Source organism: Photinus pyralis, unplaced genomic scaffold (genome assembly GCF_008802855.1).
Source record: "Photinus pyralis isolate 1611_PpyrPB1 unplaced genomic scaffold, Ppyr1.3 Ppyr1.4_LG8, whole genome shotgun sequence".
NCBI classification, from domain to species: domain Eukaryota; kingdom Metazoa; phylum Arthropoda; class Insecta; order Coleoptera; family Lampyridae; genus Photinus; species Photinus pyralis.
Genome location: NW_022170819.1, coordinates 28,431,352 through 28,452,944, shown reverse-complemented (window position 1 = coordinate 28,452,944; position 21,593 = coordinate 28,431,352).

The window sequence follows — 21,593 nt, the reverse complement described above, 5'->3', positions numbered from 1 at the left end:
AATAAACCCCAAGAGGAAGCGGTAACTATCAGTGAATTATTGAGATTACAAGCCTTAAATGTGTTTGTCACAGGATTGCAAGAACCTTTGAAAATGCACGTAAAAAGTAGGGACCCCAAAACTTTAGAATCAGCTGTTGAATTAGCTAGAATTGAAGAAAGAGAACTTTTGAGTAATCGCGATTCACAAAATTATTTTGGTTATAAGGTAAATTCAAATCAACGTACAGTTCAAGGGAATTGTTTTGTTTGTAAGAAATCAGGTCATTCAGCTTCAAATTGTTTTTATAAAAACAATAGTGTTAAAACGAACGATTCACGTGTTCAAAATTTTGTTAGTGTGAAAAAACCTCAAGTGTTTTCAATGCAAAGCCAGCCCATATGTTTTTATTGTAAAAAACCAAATCACAGAATTGCAGACTGTAGGAAAAGAATATTTAATGAAAGGTTAAAAGCAACACAAAATGATAATCCTCATTCGATAAACAGGAACTCGGGAAACGAAAAAAAACTCTTCAACGAGAGGTCAGTTGGAGAAGTGAGTTTTAGGAAAGACCTCAATCGCAATTTTGGAAAGCGCAAGGTTACTAACTCAGAAAAATTAAGTAAATACGTAGGCAGTGGAGTTCATAATTACAACAGGTATCGTGATAAACGGACAGAAAATATACAAACAATCGAATTAAAGGAATTTCAGAACAAGGTCGAGATTAACTTAGCTAGATGTAAATTAAAATATGTAGACATTCCCTTAAATTTTTGTAAGAAGAGGGTTAATCGATTAATGATAGATTCGGGAGCAGATATTACTTTAGTTAAATGTAGGGCAGTACGAGAAGATATAGTAATTGATAAAAATCGGTCTGTTGAAATAAAGGGTATCACAAATGAAACCACTATCAGAACCTTAGGAGTTGTCGATGAAAAATTTTGTTTATCCGACAGAGAAATTGTTGTTCCATTTCATATAGTTAGTGATGATTTTTTCGTAGAAGGAGACGGAATTTTAGGAAATAGCTTTTTACACGCACTACAAGCAAATTTAGATTACAGGAACAATGTTTTGGAATTTGGAGATAAAAGGTATAGATTAATAAATTTGGATGAAATCTTGATTCCTGCAAGAAGTGAAACTATTACTAGAGTTCGGACAATATCAGATGGAATGGGTGTTTGTAACGGTAAACAAGTTAGTGAAGAAATATATTTAGGAAACTGTTTAACTCAGGCAATAAACAATTCGTGTGTGGTTAGCATAATAAATATTTCAGAGCAGGATCAGTACATAAAACCTCCAATAATAGAGCTAGAAGATTTAGAGTTCGTACAAGTAAATAGTATAAAGGGCGAAGTACAAGGAAATAGAATTGAAACCTTATTAGATTCGTTACGTACTCAGCACCTAAATGTAGAAGAGAAGGATTTATTGCTAGAAATTTGTAAGACGTATAGTGATGTTTTCTTTTTAGAAGGTGATAAATTAACTGCTACAAATATTACCACCCACAAAATTCCTACTTTGCCAAATGTAGGTCCAATTTATGCTAAACCTTATAGGTTACCTCAAACGCAAAAGGAAGAAATTGGTAAACAAACCGAAGAGATGTTGAAGGACGGTATAATTGTACCTAGCACGAGTCCTTACAACTCCCCGCTATTAGTCGTACCAAAGAAAATGGACGCGAGCGGCAAGGTTAAGTATCGCGTGGTTGTTGATTTTAGAAAACTAAATGATGTAACAATAGGCGACGCATTCCCTTTACCAAATATTACCGAAATCCTAGATCAATTAGGCAATTCAAAATACTTTAGTACTTTAGACATGAAAAGTGGGTTTCATCAGTTAGCCTTAGATAGGGAAGATCAGGAAAAAACAGCATTTTCAACACCTTTTGGCCATTTCCATTTTACTAGAATGCCTTTCGGTTTAAAGGGCGCTCCGTCTAGTTTCCAAAGGTTAATGAATACTGTACTTAGTGGATTACAGGGAATTAAGTGTTTTGTGTATTTAGATGATATTGTAATTTACTCCCATGATTTAAAACAGCACGGAGAAAAGTTAGTAGAAATTTTCGATAGATTACGCAAGTACGATTTAAAATTAGAGCCCAATAAGTGTGAATTTTTGCATAAAGAGGTTAATTATTTAGGTCATACTATTACGAGTGAAGGGTTAAAACCGGATGAAAAGAAAATAGAAGCGGTAAAGACGTATCCCGTACCAAAGATATCAAAAGATATTAAGGCATTTCTAGGATTAACAGGCTATTATCGTAGATTTATTAAAGATTATTCGAAAATTGCCAAACCATTGACTAATTTGTTAAAGAAGGACACAAAGTTTGTTTGGACCGACTTGTGCCAACATTCGTTTGATCAATTAAAAACCAAATTAATTAGCGCTCCGATACTCCAATACCCAGATTATTCAAAACCATTCATCATAACTACAGATGCCAGTCAGTTTGCAATAGGTGGTATATTATCCCAAGGAGATATTGGAAAGGATTTACCAATCGCATACACTTCTAGAACATTAAATCAAGCAGAATTAAATTACTCAGTTACCGAAAAAGAATTATTAGGGATAGTACATGCTGTAAAACAATTTAGACCTTACGTTTATGGAACTAAATTCAAAATAGTTACAGATCATCGACCCTTGACGTGGTTGTTTAGTGTCAAAGATCCAGGATCTAGACTAATGCGTTGGAAGTTGAAACTAGCAGAGTATGATTATGAGATTATTTACAAGGCAGGAAGGGTTAATACTAATGCTGATGCTTTAAGTAGAATTCCAGTATTTGTTTTAAACTCGGACGAATACACTTATTCAAAATTTACAGATTTTATTAAAACCAATTTAGTTATTAACAATAACGTGCAAGAATGTAACGACGATTTATTTAATGTTGCAAATAATTATTCTTTAGCACACTGCGTTTCGCAGGATTTTGTCATGAATCAAGGAATAGCTTTAGAGTTCAAGCAAAAATTTGGTAAAGTTGACGAACTAAAGAATCAACAAAAATCAATTCACGAAGTAGCTATCCTAGATGTCGGAGATAGGAAAATCTATTACTTGATTACGAAATTAAATTACTTTGATAAACCTTCTTATGAGGACTTATGGAATACAATTGTAAATCTTAGAGTGCAGTTAGAAAAAGACAATATAAGGAAATTAGCCATTCCACGAATTGGATGCGGTTTAGATAGATTAGAATGGGAAAAGGTCAGAATTATGTTACGGTATATTTTCAAAAGTAGTGGTATAGATATTTTAGTTTGTAATAAAAAAGCGGAAACGTTAACAGAAATCGATGACGAACAAAAGAGGACAATTTTAGAAGAATATCATGATACAATTTTAGGAGGACATGCAGGGTATAACAGGATGTACAATAGGGTAAAGAAAAAATACAAATGGCCACACATGAAGTCAGATATTAAGGATTATGTAAAGAAATGTGTACTTTGTCAAAGAAATAAGACGAGTTCTTTAAAAACAAAAATGCCATTAGAAATTACAAACACTTCGAAAACTGTATTTGAAAAATGTGCAATGGATATAGTAGGTCCTTTGCCATTAACACAAAACGGTAATAGGTATTTGTTGACATTTCAAGATGATTTAACTAAATTTAGCGAGGCTATACCAATTCCTAATCAGGAAGCGAAAACGGTAGCAAGTAAATTTGTTACAGACATTATTTGTAGGCACGGAATACCAAAAGTATTGTTGACAGACCAAGGATCAAACTTTATTAGCGAGTTGTTTAAAAATGTTTGTACACTATTTAAAATTAAAAAAATTCAGTGTTCAGCATTTCATCCAGAATCTAATGGTGCGTTGGAACGCAGCCACAAAACATTGATAGAATACCTCAGAAACTACATTAGGGAAGACCAAACAGATTGGGACGAATATATCCCATTCGCCATGTTTACTTTTAATACAACTGTACATACTTCAACAAAATTTACCCCTTTTGAATTAGTATATGGACATCCAGCAGAATTGCCCAGTTCTATAACAGGACCCCCAGAATTTCGCTATACCTATGATGATTTCGTGCAAGACTTGAAAAATACATTGCGATATACTAGGGAACTTGCTAGACGAAATTTAATTGATACAAAATCAAAAAGTAAAGAATATTACGATAGGAAAAGTAACGTTCAAAGTTTTCACGTCGGAGATATCGTGTTAATCATTAATGAAACCATAAAAAGGGAAAGAAGCAGAAAGTTAAGGTCACAGTGGTTAGGTCCATATAAGGTCATTTCGGTAGATTCTCCAGTAAATTGTACCATTAAAATGGGTAGAAGGTTAGTAAGAGTTCACAATAATAGATTAAAGCATTTTTATGATTAGATTACACTAAAATATTGCAAAATAAGTTATAGGTAAAGTTCGATTAGTTTTGTGAAAGTAAGGATATTACATGAGTTAATAAATTTATAGGCAAAATATATTAATTGCTGTGGGAATAACTTGATACATGAATCCCGTGAAGTGTAGATAGCCCTCTTCAGTTGACTTATGTGCAATGATTATTAACTTAATTAATGTCACTACTATCGTTTTAGATTCTATAGGGTATTAAGTAGCATTGAAAAAAAAAAAATAAAAAAATAAAATAAAAATAAAAATAAATAGAATCTTTTTGCATAATTATTACAACTAAATTAATTGCATTTATTTCAGAATGCTAATCCTTTCTTCTGTTTTCTTCGCAATGATTACCAAAACCGGCGCCGAAGGGGATTACAACATCAGCAAGTACACCCATTCGCCTGGTATTCATTACGAACAAATAGGAACCGTTAAGCTTTATAACGATGAATTCGTATTAATAACCTATTTAGACATAAGTAATCATAATAAAAAGTTTGCACAACTTGAATTATATTATGAAAAGACAGCCAGTATTTGCGAAAGTCAAGCTTTCAAAAGCTATAGTGATTTCAAAATAGTTAATGTAAATAATTTAAAAGTTTGCGACTATTTTTTGAGAGCCTCTAAAGAATCGTTAAACAAAATCAAAATGGAGAAAAACAATTTAGTGAAAATGAGGAGTCATTAACAAACTTAATGAAAGAACAAACTGTGGTAATTAAATCGACAATTTCAAATTTTAATGCGACATTAGGAAACTTGGATCACAACGAAAAAATATTAATCGAAAATATGAATAAAATTGAAAAGGCTTTAAACGATAAAAATTCACAAATAAATTATTTAGATTTAAAGGTAGCTGTAGACGAACATATTTCTATGTTTAATTTAATGTTTAATCAATATCAACTAGAAACCATATCCCTAATTAATGCAGTTTTAGTTGCACAAAAAGGTCAGTTGCATCCAACAGTACTAACTCCTTCCAGATTAGTTTCCGAATTACAAAAGGTTTCACATAACTTGCCTCAAGGCTTAGAATTTCCGTTACCACTTCAAAATGAATTCGCTCACCTACTTCTTAATACGATTGGATTAGATGTATATTTCCAAAATCCGCATTTAGTGTATATTATTAACGTACCATTAACAGATAGTAGAGAGTACAGTATCTTTAAATTATCACCTTTACCTGTTCACGTCATTGAAAATAAATACATATTCATTCAACCAATTTCAAAATATTTAGCTGTAAGTGATAATAAACAACATTATTTGACTATATCAGAAAACCAATTCACAAAATGCAAGAAGTTCCATTCATATAACTATTTATGTAAACAACAACAACCTATATATTTGGCGTACCGCCATGAAATTTGTGAAATTAAATTATATAGAAGTATTAGTAAAGTTCCTAGTTCATGTGATAAAAGAATTACAGAACTCGAAAATAGCATTTGGACTCAACTAACACTTTCAAATTCTTGGATATATGTAATTCCTAAAGAGGAATCAGTAACTATAAATTGTAAAAATACAAATCCGTTTGACATACGGCTCTTTGGAGTTGGTAAAATTAGTTTAAGAAAAGGGTGCAAGGCATACTCTAGTTCGGCAATGTTAATATCTCATTCAATATTTTCGGATTCTACAATCTTTTTAGAATACGTACCCAATGTAGATTTAGACTTCGATTGCTGTGAAGATAATAGTAATAGTAAAATAAATATAACACAAATTAACTTAAGTAAGCATTATAAGGTTATTTCTAGACATTTAGATGATTTAAACATAGCTAGCCATAAGTTAGATGAAATAGACAAAATAAATGATAAATTAAGAAACAATATTCATAATCAAGCTATTGTACACAAATATTCTATATTGGCTTATATCGTAGGTAGTATTGTATTACTGTTAATTTTTTATTGTATTTGTAAGAAGACAAAAAATTGTTGTGGTATATGTTCAAGAGCAGGATTATGTATACATTTTAAACAACGTGTAAACACAAACGTCCCTCAGACACACAATATGTACTTTGACCGAGAATTAGATGCTGTATCAATTAGAAATAGTAGACATGGCTCAGAACCATCACCCGAGTTATGCGATAGAAATTCCGCAGCTTGTAATACAAACGCAATAGTAGGACGGCGTCCAACTAAAAATTTGTAAAATTGTAACCAAATTTTTCTTTAAGGGGGAAGGTGTGATAAACCGCACCTGCATATAGTTGACTATGGGAAGTGCTTTTAATGCACTAGATTTCCCTAGAAATCTTCACATTTAATCGCTTTGATATCTAACTTAATATTTGATTTCCTTGATAACTAGTGATGTATATTGTTACGAACCTGTTTCAGCTAAGATAAGACTTTCAGCATTTTCTGGAATTATACTAGAAAGTAGGATAGAGGACTGTCCTATGTAATCACACTATACCATTTTACAAATGACTATAATTACTTTATTGAAACTACTTTCCATTAATTCAAACTAAAGGTAAGGTGATTATGTTAAAGGCAGTCCATCTTAAACTTCGAAATGGTAAAAACGTAAAACTTGTAACCTGCATGTAACCTGTGTGTGGAAGATATTACCTAATGAATGTGTACCAAATAAAACGTAACTTCAATCCGAACTTCATTCTTTCAATTATTTCGCCATAAGTCCTACACAAAAAATTCGCAGTGCAACTCAGTGGGTTGCACAACACTAGGGGAATTATGGCATAAACTCCTGTTCTGTACTACATTTTTTATCGATTTGTAATGAAATAGATTGATTAAAGCTAAAAGAAATGTTCATTGATGTAACTCGAGATAGAGCAATAAAAAGAACAAGTAAAAATATGCAAAAGGGGAGCCCCGTTAGTATGAACTAATTAATACGTAGGGGGTTTTTGTATGTCTTGTAAAATGTTAGCACTAACTCTGAAATCCGTCGAATCTGTACGTACGTTTTTGTGTTATACAGCAAATGGGAGCGAATTTGTTTTTATAATGCTAAAAATCTAAGCATTCATCTTCATCGATAATGTTCACAAAATCTAATTTTCTTAGCGCTTTACCACCACGTCTTAAGACTCGTGCGTTAAGAAGTAGAATTACACGTGCCGATTAGATTATAAGGCCACGTCTTCTAAAACAGGAACAAATTCAATTAGTCGTAAATTCATTATTAACAAAAACCTTTTAATAATCCGGCATTAATTCAAAGAGAATGTTCGCTCGAAATATCAAATTTAATATAGAAGTAGTTCATTAGTTCGAAGCTAGACGTTGATAGAAAGGCGACCTTCGGATATTTTAAAATTAACAAGCTGATTAAATCCGAATACAGACAGCAACCTTTAAAAATCCCTGTTACTTATAATGGACGACATTCACGCAACCGATCGCAATAATTAGTCGTCGAAATGGCCGAAGAGTGTCTTGCGATGCTTTTCGACGCTTCGGGCATCGTTAACGCGGCTCGAATATTTATTGAAGACATTAATTTTGTATAGGTCTATTGATCGGTTTCGTGTGTAATTTACTTTAATTCGTAATGATCCGCTATGCGTAACTTTTTATTATTATTTTTGGTATAGAATTTTGTGGTATAATCAAGTGTATTACATTCGTAATGGACGTTCGTAATAAAAAATGTATTCGTGCGCGAAGCTTACACATAATGTGGGTTCTTTAACGGCACCCCTAAAGCCTCCTGATTTTTCACGAATTATATTATAGTTCAATATTTTGTTGTTTTTTGCTCTGTTCTTCATGTGATGAGCCTCCGTATGTACAGGGAATTTTTATAGCGTAGTAAAAATGCGTCATATAGATACCCGACTATAATCTTGTGTGTGTGTGTGTGAATATAATTAGGCGCAATCCTGTTGAACAAGAGGGGGATAATAAATAAATAAATGTTGGTCGCCATTCATTCATGATTTAAATACCACGTCGCGTATCTTTTAGAATCTAAATATCAAAAAGCATAGTTTCCACATTATACGATTAAATTCTTTACTGAATTTTGTATGCACTCGTAAACTACACGCGGAATACACAATTTCAAAGACGCTACATATCTCATAGCAACTATTTAAAATTGAATGTACGAAGATGTGTATACTTTCACAAACAATAAGCATCTGACCTTTACGCCTTGACATACCTGTCGGATATCGTGCGTTTAGCTTTTTATATAAAATTCAAAACAGAACCAACGCAGTTGCTGAGTCTAGCGTGCCTTTTACACCGACATTTCTTGTTTCTATGTAAATTTCGGCTTTAATAAATAGAGAACTAACGCGTGATTTAAAATCGCCAGTAATCGATCGCTTACAAAAAACGGTGTGTGTGTACTTTTATTCCTGTATGAATTTTTCAAAAGAAAATTCTGCCGCAAGGCGGGGCTTCCGTTACAGCTAGGAGTCCTTCCCTATTTAGTTTTTCTGACCTAATAATATTCTTTTTAAAGTAATTTTATAAGTCGGAGCGATGATTAAAGCAAATATTGCAAAGATACAGATGGGGATCAAATTTGTAGTCTTCTTACATTAATAGTAAAGACTATTGGAAGTAGATAAAATTTAAGGCTCTTACGTGTACATCACATAAATCAATAGCATTTGATGGGAGACAATTTTATAAAGTGCTACCGTGTGTAATGCTATCGTAAATTTCAGTTCCCATATCTCAAACGTCCCAATTTTATTGTTCGATAATATAAATTTTGTCTTAGATTCCTGTTTCCGGATGCAAATGCAGGACGTGGGTACTTACAAAAAGGAGACCCTTGTGGACATACTGCGGTTTACCTGTAAAAAAAGCAGAATTAATGCAATGGGTCGGATGAGACTAATAACATCTATCTTTCTTATTTTAAATGGGACGTGGAGCACGATATAGAATGGACATACGGACTAGCATTCGGAACATATGACAACGGTGTTTCTGTTCAGAATAGGAAGAGGTGGAAGGAGAAGTGGAAACAAGAGAAAGAAATAAAATGTAGGATCTGTGGAGAGAAATAAGAGGGCACAGAGTACATGCTACGGGAATTAGAGGACGCGGATAGGGCAAGAAAAAGTAGAAACTGCTGGAAGAGAGGGGAAGAGGATAGAGGTGGATGAAGAGGATCATAGAGGATAGAAAAGAAAAAAGCATATAAATTTTTAGGTGTATTTTGTTCTGACTTCAATAAAGTTAATTGATTGACATGACTATGGTCTTGTATCAGAAACGTTCATTACCCAAGGCTAGTAGGTAGTAATTTCCTTCAAAAAATAATGTCCGGTATTTTATCCGAATGATTGGATTAGTTTACGCACAAAAATGTTGAAATAGACGCATGCCCTTCGATGATCTCACGAAAACATTGAAGAAGGGATGCCAATTTGGAGACATTTGGAGATCCCCAAACAAAATGTTTTGGTTTCTTGATTTATTTTGAAAGTTGTGGTAGTAAAACTCTAATTCCAGAACTTCAAAAGGCACAGACTCAAATAATTGAAGAAAAGGTTTCTCGAATCATACCTTGGAAACCCCAGACCACATTTCCATCTTCCTTGTACAGACCAAAAAGGAATTTATAGAACACAGAGCTGGGCAGTATTCGATTTTGTAAATCCTTTAAAGTATTCAAATACTTTGTAATTAAATGCTTTTATGGAAGCAGTATTTGTATTTGTAACTCAAATACTTTCACAAATATTTAGTATTCGAATACTTCGCATAGTATTTGAATATTTAACCTTCTTTATTTTCCAAAATTCGACTACTCCATTTCTCGGGAAAACACTTTTTCTTATTAATTTTGGTGCGTAGAATCCATAACAATTCGTACTTTTTCGATCAGACTTCTCTATCAAAAGTTATAGACTAGAAACCAATTTCGAAAGAAAATTCAAAGGGCTGTAACTTGTGAAATAGTAGCCCAACCTTGGAACTGTTTGAAATTATGGATTCTACAGGCCACATTCTATAAGAAATTTTTTTTCCGGGTCGATCTGAGAAAATTTTTTCTGCGGGCCTCAAAAAAAGGCAGTGTATAACCTTCCTTTTTTACCAAAAATCGACTACACCAAAATTTCTCGGGAAAACACTTTTTTTTATTAATTTTGGTGCGTAGAATCCAAAACAATTCGTACGTTTTCGATTAGACCTCTCAATAAGAAGTTATGGACAAAAACCAAATTTCGAAAAAAAATTCAAAGGGCTGTAACTTTTGATCTAGTAGCCCAATCTTCAAACTGTTTGAAATTATGGATTCTACAGACCACATCCTATAAGAAAATTTTTTTCCGGGTCGATCTGAGACAATTTTTTTTGCGGGCCTCAAAAAAAGGCAGTGTATAACCTTCCTTTTTTACCAAAAATCGACTACACCAAAATTTCTAGGGAAAACACTTTTTCTTATTAATTTTGGTGTGTAGAATCCAAAACAATTCGTACTTTTTCGATTAGACGTCTCAATCAAAAGTTTTAGACTAGAAACCAGTTTCGAAAAAAAATTCAAAGGGCTATAACTTTTGAACTAGTAGCTCAATCTTGGAACTGTTTGAAATTATGGATTCTACAGGCCACATTCTATAAGAAAAATTTTTTTCCGGGTCGATCTGAGAAATTTTTTTTGGGGGGCCTCAAAAGAAGGCAGTGTATAACCTTCCTTTTTTACCAAAAATCGACTACACCAAAATTTCTCGGGAAAACACTTTTTCTTATTAATTTTGGCGCGTAGAATCCAAAACAATTCGTACTTTTTCGATCAGACTTCTCAATCAAAAGTTATAGACTAGAAACCAATTTCGAAAGAAAATTCAAAGGGCTGTAACTTTTGAACTAGTAGCCCAATCTTGGAACTGTTTGAAATTATGGATTCTACAGGCCACATTCTATAAGAAAATGTTTTTTCCGGGTCGATCTGAGACAATTTTTTTTCGGCCTCAAAAAAAGGCAGTACTTTTAAGTTATTCAAATATTTGAGAACAATTTAGAAATGTTTAGGGAAAGTTTCCATTGTCACAAAATCAAATATAAAAATCCGATACATCTGAATACCGAACTCGATAGTCTACGTAACTTAAAAACAATAGGGACCTTTCTTATATCCTTAAGACCATGTGTACCAATTTTCAAAGCGATCGCACGTTTCTAAACAAGTTATCATGCACACGGACAAACGGATGGTCAAAAATGGATCTGTTCCAAAATCGCTAGGATTAATTTCAGAAAGGCGTACGTATCATGTGCACGACGCTTTGAAAACTGGTACACGTATTCTTAAGGATATAACTGGTATAAGAAAGGTCCTGGTAGGTACCTCCTATATAATAATATAATAATAATAATACGCTTTTACTCCCCTTAAATTTGTGTATAACAATAGAAATATAAGAAAAGCTAACCCCATACAAAGTATAACTTGATTTTTTAAGTAGTATTAAGCCTTTTATCTAGTATAGTATTTTAAATTTTTAATGTATTTGAGTGACAAGTATTTGAATAGTTTTTACTGTATTCGAATACTTTTCAAAGTAAGATAATGAAATACTTTTCAAAGTATTCGAATACTTTTTATAGTATACTGTTTATAGTATTCGAATACTTTTGAAAGTATTCGAATACATTCTAAAGTATTTGAATACTTATTTTTTTAAGTATTTGAATACTTTTCAATATATCTGTATCTAGTATTCGCTTGTGTTGGACGTAAAAGTATTTAGTATTCAAATATCTTTGATTTGTGTATAGTATTTTACATTATTAGCCAGGTAAGTGAGTTTTTACTGGCGATAGGAGAAGTTGACTAGCTCTGATAGAACACCACAGCTTAAATCTCGGAGAAATGATTTTTGACTGTACGTATATTCTGAGATTGGTCTTCTTAAGATTAAAATAATGAGAGAACTCACAAGTTATGACGTTATGTTTATGCTGGTTTATGTAATGTCGAACTTGTTCTTTGAAAATCAATCTCGGTCAAGCTTAATTGATCACTGTTTAGATGTCGGAGATTCCTCATTCGCGATTTTATGTTAGGGTCTCCTATTCAACGCTACCACGTAAGTAATTTTCCTGCTCGTTGATGAGAAATCCTATTTCGTGACAAAGAACCTTTCGTCCGCTGTTGATCCTTCCAGATGTTTAAATTCGTAAATAAGCGGTGAAAATGCGGTCTTATCTTCTGCGTTTCATGGCTTAATACGCACGTGAATGCCGCAGTTTTAGTAACGCTTGAACTGCAAGTTATTCATTATGCGGGTGCCATACAAAACTTAATTAAGAACACATGCCCTTCGGCAATTTAACTCACAGTAATCGCCGAAATCAAAAACTCGATTAACCTAATTCATAATTAACACATTACAGCGTTCCATTTTGAATTTGGGAGTAGGTTTTAATTTGAATAAAATTGGAAGGAATGACACATTTATGAAAGTTTATGTTTTATTAATAACACTGTCGGAAAACTCTATTATAATTACCGTTAATCATCCCCAAGTTATTGTTAATTTAAGAATTACGCCATTATACAAGATGCTATTGTAATTACAAGTAGTTAAAAGCGTGAAATAAGGCGTCATTAAAATTATAATTGATGTTCCAGAGGAAATGTTTGCTCGAATTAGGAACAGATGTGAGGGTGAAAATTATTTTAGTCCATCCTCAAGTTTTCAATTTCGCCTCGCTTTTTCCTCTTTTTAGTTCGCAACTTTCGGGACATGTGTATCGCAATTGTCCGGAATAGTAAAATTTCGAAAATAACGACTTCTAATCGCTCAACTTAGATTGTAAAGGTGTAATGTTGCCTTTGTGCTCGAAAGTAGGTTGTCGGTTCATTATTATTATACAGAAATCCTCCAGAGTCTGATTTGCCTTTGATATAAGGCGCAGGGTATAGTTCTAAATACATGCATTTCAAGTAGGTAGGTGATAACCTTTCCTTTGTAACTCCCTTTATTTGAGCTTAGGTAATCTCGTCGGCGTAATCGAAAACTTTATCATGGATGGTATTAAAGGGAAGTCAACGTCGTCGATAATATTAAACATTTAATTGGAAAATTTATGCCACTTTCGCTTTTTGAAACTACAACGACAAAGAACCTCCCGTCCTACTCTTTTGTTTGCAACTTTACTACTTTGGTTCAAGTCTCAGGTATTGTAAGTAAGTGTTGGCGGGTAAGGAATAGCTGTGTCATTTATTTTCTACTGTCAAAAATTTATTTTACTAGCTCAACTATTAATGGCATAATTCCAATTGAAACAATCACTGATTTTAATTGGTCCGGGAACAATCAAATTTCAAAAGGGACCACTCTATAGTATCTCTCACCAATGCATCGAACACGTATTTTCTTGTTCTGATGTTCTCATCGTTACAACCCCTTTTTCCCTTACTTCTCTTATTTTCTCCATTATATGTTTGCATTTGCTAGCCTAAATATTTAACTTCCTTTACTTCCTCTATTTTCTTTCCTCCATTTCTATTTTATCTCTCTTTTTTTTGCTTCCCCTTCCCAAATTTCTATTTCCATTCCTTTTCCAATACCTACAATACCCTGTGGGAGTCCTTTACATGTTCAAAACCCTTCAGACTCCTTCCCTTCCATTCTTATCTTCAATTTTGTTTCTCCATAAAATTTATCGATTCATTATCCATACCTTTTCTCCCTTTCTCATCTGTCAAAGACCATGCAAAACGCTATCACCTTTCCGCCACTTCTTTCAATTGCTTTTCCACCAATTTGTGTAATACATATATACAGCCGATCATTCCCCTCCCTTTTCTCAAGCCCACTAAGTGCTTCCCCAAACATCCTCTTTCCAATCTTTCATAGAATACCATTACATAGATTCTATACGCCGCCGCCGTCCTCATTATCGTGGTTTCTCTGTAATTTTCAAGGCAATCTGTATCACCTCGATTGAAAATCAAGACTACTTCTCCTTTCCTTTCTACGGGTAACCTTCCTCCTATCCATAATATCTCGTTTACTAGGTTCCCCATTTTTCCTTAACTCTATCTGTGAAAATCTAAGCACCATTTTCTATTTCATGTCTCCCTCACTCTTCCCTTTGTTCAGTCTTTCTAGTTCAATCTCATCTCCTTCAATCTCCTCTCTCCTACCTGGTCCACAACCTCTTCTTTCTCCTGCTTTCCTTGTAGTACCCTCAAAAAGAAGTTGTTTCCAGCGTTCTAATTGCATTTCTCTACCCCTATTTTTCCCCACTGTTTGCCACCCTTCTCTGTCTATAGCCGTATTTCTCTTCGCAATCTTTCCGTTTCTCTTTTATACTTTTCCTCTTGCTCAACTCTTTCTCCACCATTTCTCTGATTTTTCTGTATCAGTTTTTCTCTTCCGTACACTCCAGGGTACACTCCCTATCTTGTCCACTCCTTTCTTCTTTCCCTCCCCTCCTCATTACTTATTTGTTTCCACGTATTACTTTTTTAATACAGTCCTTCATATTGTTCCACTCCTCCTCTGTACAGCCTCCTATTTACTCTTCTTGTCATTACCGTATAGGTTGGTGATCCGACTCTATTCTTGTTCCTACCTTAAATTCTTCAATTTCTTCCTGTATTTTTTCAATTACTATTGTATAATCAATTACCGTCCTCCCTCTTGCCCTCATGTATTTCAATTGTCCGTCCCTATATCGCACTATATTACCGTAAATTCACCATCTTCTATTTTCATAACCTTCTCTATCTTTGTTGCCTTCTTCAATTCTTGATTTGCTTTCTTGTGTTCCACTTTTCGTCTCAACAAATTCTCCTTATTTTCTGTTCTGGCATTAGAATCTTCCCCCAATATTAGCCCCTTTTCCTCCCTTCCCTCTATCACAATTTTCTATTTAATTTTAAGTCTTTCATTCCTTCTCTGTCGTATGTTATAGTTGTCCCTCTCATTTTCTCCTCCTCCACTTCGAATCTTATCGATATCACATACTCTTAAGAACTCCTGGATCTTTACTTACCTCCTCCGCCACGGTCCCGATCATTATTATCATGTTATTTCTATTTTTGTTATTTTTTCCTTTTGTTCGCTTCAGGCTCTCTTCCTTCTCACCCTCGTTTTCTTTTACTATTACTTTCTCTGTCCCAACATCGCCCTACCGTCCCCTGTTCTCTTCATCTCTGTTCTTATTGGCAACACGTTCTAGGCAAAACTCAACCCCTTTTAAATAAACCCAATTTTATGCAACGGTAAAAAATACATGCAAGACAAAACGGTTTTAAATTCCTATAGGCTGAGCTCTTTAAGAATTTCCTTAATTAACTTTTAAAGTCTCATCAAATTTAAAATATGATTTTTCCTTAAAGATTCAAACCTCCTTTAGCGACAATGAATTAGGAAAGATACTTACCGATAGTAACACGAAACTTCTTTGAATTTTCCCTGGAATTTTCAAATGAACTCAAGTTTAATAATTTATAACCGCATTATTGTACAGCATCCCATCTGGAGCAGAACAGAATCACATTTCATGTGTAGTAACCATTTTCTTTCACATACAGCTTGAAATTGCAGAAAAAGTAAATTAATTTTCACAATTTCAGGTGATTATATCAATCACGATTAGAAGTTTCTAATTGTCAAAGGCTCATTGTACCGAAACGTGATTGTGTGCGACTTCAATTTTAAGATCGACATATCAACATCTTTGTGTGTTGACTTTTCAAAGATATGTCAAAACGACGTCAGTGGTATAACACGTTAATACAGAAGTGTAAAGCGTCGCCCCAACATGCTCATTGATACCTTTGACACCTGAGATAACTTGAAGGGTATCGGGAGTTGTGCGACCTGATCCCATTGCGCCACTTCTCTATGCAAAACACAGAACTCAAGGAAACTTATTCGCCGCTTACGAGTATACTTCAACCGATCGAGTTGCAAATAATTTTGACTATGACAGACGGCCCCTCGACCGACGAAAGACGTCTGAAAGAAAACCTTGTTCGTTTCGCTTTAAACAATTCTATCGATGTTATTATTTTCGGACGTATTGAAAATTTATTAGATAATATTTCTCTGTTCTTCCAAAAAGTAACCCTCGCTTTTTCTCGATCGGCTATAAATCGTTTCCGTTACACCCACAAATTATGGCCACATTTGGAACCCCATAATTTAGGTGAAAACTTGTAGAATTGAAGGAAATGTTGGATGACTCACACAACGAACGGATATAAATTGCCGAGTATCACACGCCAAACGTGAATAATGAATTGTAAAAAAGGCGCCACTTAAAGTGAGCACACAATAATTATAAGGGAGTTTATTTTCGACTCATTGAAAATTTGATATTCACCCGGGGAGCTGATAAGATTTATTGCCTTTGCGCATTCTAATATAAATTCAATTAGCCTATACGGGGATGAATGGAAAGTGGATTTTTCACATCATCGTCCCTTATACGGTAAATAAAATCAGTCGGAGGTTTCCTTTGCTTTTAAACTTTACACGCACTCAGTACGGAACCGATCATTTATTTATAATGCACTTACCGGAAATGGCTAGCAAACTTAATTTGCCGTATACGTGCGGCCTTTTATTCGAAGGAAAAGGATAACTTTCTACACCTATAAAGTGGCCGAGATCGACAACACTCACTTACTATTTACATTAATTGCGGTCCCTGGACGAAATTGTTGAAGTACTTTAGGAAATGAAAATTGAAACAGCAATAACTTGACACGTTTTCATTAGATAAACTGGCCTTAAACGTTACATAATTGATAACAATAAAAATTTTTACCGGCACAAATAAATAATTGGCCCACCCTGTATATTTTTTGTCACGTTCTGAGAGTATTTTTCCGTTATAGACAAAAACAGTAGCTGGCTCTGGGGATAATAAAATTTGTCAAAAGAAATAATAAACAAATTAGTGCACTGAGCATTAATGAGTGCGGATTGCGTAATATTAACAAGATTATTTAAATTGGGCATCCTAGGCTCCTAAAATAACACATTTTCGTTTCGAAAAATAGAGACTTCAACGTTACATTTGAAACGAAAACCTTTCTACGGTACAATTATTGCCAAGTAATCAGTTACCGGTAATTAGAAGCACTGGAAGCCCTGTGACCTTTGAAAACCTTTAGACAAATTTAAACAAAAACAACAATAAACCACATTAATATATTAAAATATAATATTATTGTGGTTTATTGGTGTTGTTTCTTCTTGCAATTAAGATTGAGAAAAATCAAAAATTACGTTTTCAATTCTGTTTATTTTGACAACAACTCAAAACAACTTTTTTTTTACTATATTGTAATATAACTTGATTTTTAATCAAATTGCGCTAACATAGGCGGCCGCATTAAACGATTCGTTTAATTATTCATCTTCATTAAGCAATGGACATAAATTACGTACTGCCCGCTTATATAATCCAGATATTGTTTTAATAGTCGCTACTCTGATGATGTTATCATTACCGGGATGAACTTCAATAACTCGTCCAATTTTCCAGTGCGCAGGAGGTGTATTATTTTCTTTAATTAACACGATAGTCCCTGGTTTGACATTATCTTGTGCTATATTCCATTTTGTACGAATTTGGAGATCTCCAAGGTAGTCCCTTGACCAGCGATTCCAAAATTGTTGTTGTAGCTTTGATAAATACTGCCACCTGGATAATCTATTAGTGGGAATCTCCACGAAGTCAGTATTCGGTATGGCCGTAAGTCGACGACCAATAAGGAAATGAGAAGGAGTTAGTACTTGATAGTCATTAGGGGAAGAAGAAAGCGGGTAAAGAGGGCGCGAGTTAAGTAAACATTCTATACTGTTAAATACTCTTCATATGTAAGTAATGCATCGCCTAAAATCCGTTTTAGATGAAATTTAGTTGATTTTACGCCTGCTTCTGCTAGGCCGTTGAAATGTGGTGATGAAGCTGGGGAAAAATGCCACTTAATCCCTTCATAAATTAAAGACTTTTTAAATTGATCTGCATTTTTGTTAAGAAATTCAAACATATTTTTTAAGTCATTATTTGCTCCTATAAAATTACTACCATTGTCACTGAATATGTTATGTGGTTTTCCTCTTCTAGATGCAAATCTTCTAAATGCAGCTAAAAATGCGTTAGTAGAGAGATCAGACACTAATTCGAGATGACAGGCCTTAGTAGAAAAACATACAAATATACAAATATATGCTTTCGTTATTTTGCATCCTCGTCCTTGTCTATCTTTTAATTTAATTGGACCACAATAATCAACCGCACAATTGGTAAATGGTGGTGACGGAGTGACTCTAAACTTTGGCAACTGTGCCATTATAGGAGCAAAAGTCTACGACAATGACAAATCACGCAATTTTTTATTACTGTTTTTGCAGTCATACGCGCAGACAATGGCCAAAATCTTTCTCTTATAATAGCAATGAGAGAATTAGGGCCGCAATGTAAATTCTTTGTGTGTTCATATTTAAACAAAAGTTTAGTAAAGTAATGTGATCGAGGGAGTATAATTGGATGTTTTTTCTCATATGCAAGTAAAGCTTTACTGAGTCGACCTGTAAGTTTTATCAAGCCATCATTATCGAGAAAAGGCGTTAATGAATTTAATTTACTACGCTTAGGACATTCCTTTCCCAATAAAAAGGCTTGGTACTCATTAGGAAAACTTTCTTGTTGAATTACCTTTACGATTTTATTAAGTGCATTATTGCGTTCAATTAATGAAAGATGCTCAGTATTAATTTTAGAAGAATTACGACTATTATTGATAAATCTGAAAACCCAACACATTACTGATACTAGTTTATTAAAATTTGAAAATTTTGAAATTAAATTACTTCTCTGGTTTTGAAATTGCACTATTGTTAATATTATAGGTTTTGGAGTTTTTAACTCAGGTAGGTCAATATTATTGTCATTGCATTCTGAAAAATACTCCGTGGTACTACATAACCTTTCTGGACCAAACCACCATAAACTATTAGATATTATTTCCTTTGGATATAAACCACGAGATATTATATCCGCAGGATTATGGTTTGTTGATACATACTTCCACGAATGTGAATTAGTTAAGTCCAATATTTGATAAATACGATTCGCAACAAATGTTTTTAATATGTTAAGTGGAGTACTTATCCATCTTAAAACAACAGTAGAATCGGTCCATAAAATGCAATTATCAAATTGAATTCGAGACGATTTGAGTACTTTATTTACTAACTCTGAGAGTAATACTGCACCACAAAGCTCAAGTTTGGGTATTGTGAATTCTTTAACTGGGGTAACTCTCGACTTTACTGCAAGTGAATGAATTTGCACATTTCCAAATTTGTCTGCTGATCTTATATAACAACAACCACCGTATGCTAAACAACTAGCCATCGCAAAAACCATGCAAATCATTTATAATTGAATTCGGTAACCTTGTACAGCGTGGTACTTTCAGATTATTTAATATTTGCAAATTCTCGTTGAATTCTTTCCATTGAATATATAATTCATGTGGTAAGGGTTCATCCGAAGATAATTTAAATTGCCACAAATTTCGCATAACAATTTTTGTTTTACATATTACGGGTGCAATTAGTCCTAATGGATCAAAGAGTTGAGCGATGCATGATAATACATCTCTTTTCGTCAGTGTATTTGGAATTAGGGTTGTATCAATTTTAAAACATAGTTGATCTTGGTAATGTAACCAAGGTAATCCAAGAGTTTTTAATATGTTACAAGAACTATCTGAAACTGTTTGATGTTCAATATTTTTTAATAACGAATTACTAATACTTTGAATTATTTCGGATCTATTACTTACGTAACGGCATTTTTGCAGATTGTAATATGTTATAAATGTCCTTTGATGTTTGAATTAATTCTTGGGCAGAATCACATCCGGTTAATAAATCATCTACGTAGAAATCTTGAAGCTTTCGGAAAAATTGCTTGTGACTCTAATCCAAGTTGATGCAAACACCGTATTGCTAAAAAAGGCGCGCTTGATGTTCCATAAGTAATTGTATCTAGTTTATAAGTTTTAATATTATCTTTTGGATCTTCTCTCCAGAAACTAATTGAAATTGCCTATCTTTATCATCAACAAGTATCTGCCTGTACATTTTTTCTATATCTGCACTTACAACGAATAAATTTTGGCGAAAACGAATCAAAATTGAAAATAGATCTGATTGAATAGTTGGTCCAACCATTTGTAAATCGTTTAGTGACTTACCAGATGAAGTTTGTGCAGATGCGTTAAAAACGACACGCAGTTTTGTTGTTAAACTTGATTCACGAATTATTCCATGATGTGGCAAATAATAATTTGGAGTAGATAAAAGGTTCCGACGTAAGTAATGTCATATTACCTAATTGAATATATTCTTGCATAAATTCATTATACTTCTTTTTTAGATTAAGATTTCTATTGAACCTTCTTTCTAAACATTGAAACATTTTTAATGCATAATTTTTAGAGTTTCCTAAATGTTGTGTTGTACAATCCTTAAAGGGAATTCGTACAATAAATTGTCCTGAAGAATCACGTTTGTACGTAGATTTAAAATGATCTTCGCACACCTAACAGGTGTTCTTACATACGCTCTGGTGTAAAATCCTCTCGTACCTTTCCCATATAAAACAACACTCGCATTGCAAAAACTTTGCTTTCCGACTATACCTTTTGGTACCAGCATTTAATTAGACCCAAAACTGTGCACTTTCCGTTACATTAAGTAATGTTGCATATTGACAACGCATTGCCACAAACGTCCTTTTACATACAAAAATAATAAATTTGACCACAAAAGGCAGGTACGGTAATATGGATAGCGTAGTGAATTCGTTACGACAGAACAATAAATAAGTTTTAAATTACTGCCCCACATTTCGTACATTTAAATTTCCCTAAAACTGAACGTTAGTTAAAGCTCAAATTGCCCTCTCAAACACAAATTCAACCTGTTGCAGTTTAAATTCAGCGCTTGATTTTCTTTGTAATCGTCTTATGTGTGTAACAAATGCGTTTCCCTTGTAAGAAACCAAGTTAAAATTAGATTCACGTATACATCAACACGTATTAAGCTCCCTTACCGTGTAACTGATCTGCCTGCTAACATGAGCTACTATGAGATTTATTTACGTCTAGCTTACTTCAACACTGTAATAAATACCAAAAGGGAGGAAACCGGATTCATACCAAAGATTGTCACA